This window comes from Pinus tabuliformis, chromosome 4_2, assembly GCF_031772625.1.
Source record: "Pinus tabuliformis cultivar Carrire ecotype Pingquan chromosome 4_2, CPIR1, whole genome shotgun sequence".
NCBI classification, from domain to species: Eukaryota; Viridiplantae; Streptophyta; class Pinopsida; order Pinales; family Pinaceae; genus Pinus; species Pinus tabuliformis.
In genome coordinates, this window is record NC_142304.1 from 615,397,374 (window position 1) to 615,401,419 (window position 4,046).

Consider the following 4,046-nt stretch of genomic DNA (forward strand, 5'->3'; position numbering starts at 1 on the left):
CAATTAAATTGTATATTAAAACAAATCAAAGCGAACTACTCAAAATCCTCTTAGGTGGGTTGTGGTCAAGTGGTTAAATCAAAGCACTTTCAGTGCACAAAACTGGGTTCAAAGCCACCCGAAGACATGTTACTGAATTAATATGGCCAACGAAGTTATCTACCTCATCCAAAAGTGGGTGGAAGTCTTAACAACCTTGATGGCCCATGGTTGTGGTATGTCTCAACAAATGAGGAAAGATGCAAGTATTGGATGAATTTAATGTGGCCAATAGAGTTATCTACCCCATCCAAAAGTGGGTGGAAGTCTTAGCAACCTTGATGGCCCATGGTTATGGCATATCTCAACAGACGAGGAAAGATGCAATCTTGGATGAATTTAATGGAAGATATACCCTTGGCCATGGCCTCTAAGAAAAGGTAGAGCCCAATTCATTAACAAATTTCCATTTTTCCAACTACAAAAAATAATATCACAAGATCCTAAACTGGATGGAAAAATACCTTTGCTATTGTAGCTGTCAAGTCATGCATGGAATGTGTGGCCTTATAGGATTCAAAGAAAGATGCTTCTTTATAATTTTCTATGGCACTTACATACACCTATGAAAATGTACATTAAATCAACTTTGAATATGAGATGGAAATAAAGCAGAAATATCAACTATGGTGTTAATATCAATCCCAACAAAAAATTATTATTTGCTAAAAATGAATGTGTTACACACACAATAGTGCCAACTCCTTTTCTTGCAGAAAAAAGACAACCAATTGGATCAGTTGAAGGTCGAGCATTGATGCTAACTGATGTCCACGAAAAATTTGGGCAAGACAACACACCCTCAAATTATTAATTCAATCAAAATGGGAAGGTCTAAGCCCTCATCCAAATGTTGAAACAATATGAAATGAAGGGCCTGAACAAAACCCCACCCATATCAAATACTGAAGAGCTCAGTTAATAATCTTACCATTACCTAAAACAAAAAATGTTTCACAACTTTTCAACTAGATTGAAGCTCTAGCCAACCAAGTTATGCCTTTGAAATGCCATAAAACATTTCAAATAATGTTTCACAATTCTGAAATGCCATCTAAAATGGCAAGTGGAATTTAAAGGGAACATGGGCACGTCTTAATTTGGTTTAATTGTGTTTTGACAGGGAAATTGACCATAGGAATCTACCCAAGTGCTTTAAATTGGCATTGACATAAATTTTGACACTAATTTCACATTGAATAAGATTCTAGAAAACCCTTACACCCTGTCTTTGTTATAAATACAATTTACCACTTATTGTTTCCTCACACTTTCTTCCAGACTATTTGAGCAGAGGTATCCCCTGCACAAAGAAGAAGCACTTTTGCTGTGTTTGAAGCAATGTGATCTGTTTTTGTAGTCACAACCAGAAGACAGTTGTGAGCAACAAGATTGTTCCACACTTCATTTATTCACATTTTCTTCAACAACTTTCAAGCAAAACTGTTTTCTACAACTATAACAAGCATGTTCTGTGCATTTTGGACAACATGGATATTATTGGAGGCTACATTTAAATTTTATTTCTCAATTATCCTTTATTATTGTGCTATTTTATATTTATAGATAGACAGACAAATATTGTTTCCCTATTTCTTTTCTTTTTTTTGTCTTTTTACTTTTTTGATGGAGGGTGAGGTAGGGATCATGTTCCAGCCTATACCCCTCTCCCAATACCATGCAACTTCACTTCCAAGTATTCTTGAGATGGAGATTCAAAGGCTTTCTAAGAGAGCCTTCAATCAATCTTGAATTAATCATGAAGATGCTATCATGAAATGAAAGAGGCATGGGTTCAAAAGTTAAACAAAGATCACTTAATAGAAATATTATCCAAGTTTGATGAAAGTAGGATGGAAGCCACCAAAAGGAGAATATAAAAGAATGTTGAAGAAATCTCTATAAGAGCCAATAAGCAGAAGTGAGGGATAGCTACATAGATGACCTTGGAAATATTGGAGGTTTTGGATTTTCATAAACCTAGAGATTCCAGATAATCTTAAGGTGCCCTCCAAAATATGGGACAAATATTTCTACCTCGTTATGTTTATCAGTTTATGGTCCTATTTTAATAATTCTCAAGCCTAATTGCTAGAATATGTTATATAGCGAGAGAAAGTCTTGAATAAGTTATGATGGCTTGTTGGTGGGGAGTTAAACATGATTTTAGCGGTGCATGAGAAGAAGGGTTGCCTGTATCCTGTAGGGAAATCCGACTTCAGTTTGGTATGATTTTATCCAAAAGAATTCCCACATTGACATTTCTCGTGGAAATGGATAATTCGCTTGGAATAACAAGATAAATGGGAAAGGGTAATTTTGACTTAGATTCTCTCATCCATAGAGGAACCCTCTCCAATCATTAGTAGGTTGAGCCTTCTTAGATCATTGGGTGATCTCTCTAATCATAGAAAATGATGACAACCCACATAACAACCTCTTGAAATTTGAGCGTATGTGGTCCTCTCACTTTGATTTCCTTATTAAAATTTAGAAGTTGTGGCAAGATTATCAAGTGGTGGGATCCAAAATGCTTATCATGCGCAAGAAACTCCAACATCTCAAAAATCCAAACTAATAGTTTGGAACAAGGAGATCTCTCACAATACTCTTAAAAGAGAATAAATCATTGAAGCTACAAATGTAAACACATCTCTAAAAAGACATCAAGCATTGTAGACATAATGAAATGGAAATGAAATACTATTGAAATAGGGGTAAGCTTTCATATTTTGTTATTTTGGTTGAATCTTCTAAAACATAATTGTTTATTTACAAAACTAATGGAAAAGGTTGCTAGGTATATAACCCAGAACCCTAAGAGTATACAAAAATCATCTAGATTCACTTTGTAAGTTGTCAATCTGATATTGGATGAAGAGGTGAAAATTTGTGTATTGTTTATGAAAATATTATTTTGCTCTCTTTTTCCGATTCTAGCCAAGACCATCCACGTGAGAACTCTAGTTTTGATTATGCGAGCTCAAAATCAACACCTTTTCCTGTAGCTTTCACTCACCAATCTTGAATTAGATAGATTGTACTACAAGCTAAATTTAAGTGGATGCCTGTCACTGAGGAATGTTTGTTTTGAATCATTGAAAGAATGTCCTAGAAAACCAAACATTGATGAGTGTAGATGAAACACGAAATGGGAGAGCATAATCACTACAAAATCAAACTATGATTGCATTTCCTTTTAGGATTTATAGCTTCAGGCTTTTTTTCTTGCAAATAGGGAATATATTTCTCTTTATTTTAGTAAGAGACACTTTCTGGTGCAACCTAGGTGGTAAACATGGCCACGCTCTAGAATACCCAGTTCGTCATTGTCCTTGTTTCTTCTCAAGATATACTACAAAGTATATCCTCTTTCTGCTTCTTGGAGGCTTCATCTGCACTAGATTCTATGCAAGCATTATACACATCTCTCTTCAAACATCCTGTACTCACATTACCTATTCATTCCATTAATTGAGTCAGGAGGTCTGAAAGTGGTTTCAACTTCATTGAATTTCATATAGAGAAAGTGGAATTTTAGGTCCCATTCTCAGGGTTTCAAGGTTTCAAAATCTATGGAATTGCGACATTTCATTAGATTATATCATATATGAAGGTAAGTGATTGCCGTTTAATCGAGAGAACTAAGCCATATATGTACTCCAATGTTAGTGGTGTTGATTGTTGAACTCCTTTGTCATGTATTTAGAAAAGAATTGTAATATCCCTTTATATATTTCAATGGTTTGTAATATCCCTTTATTAGAAGGCTCCCTTCTCTAACATATTATATAAATATTTTTCCAAGAGTAGGTTTTTCAAACAATTAATCTATCAACATTCTTACATCAGAAGTAATATTTTAAGTATTTGCAAATTGCGTAGCTAATTAATTTATTTGTAAGAAAGGAAACCATTAAAAAATTCAGGAAACACAAATGCTTGAACATGAAATCATCAGGTCATTTTATTAAGGGATCACAAGAGAATACATGCAGTTACAACAC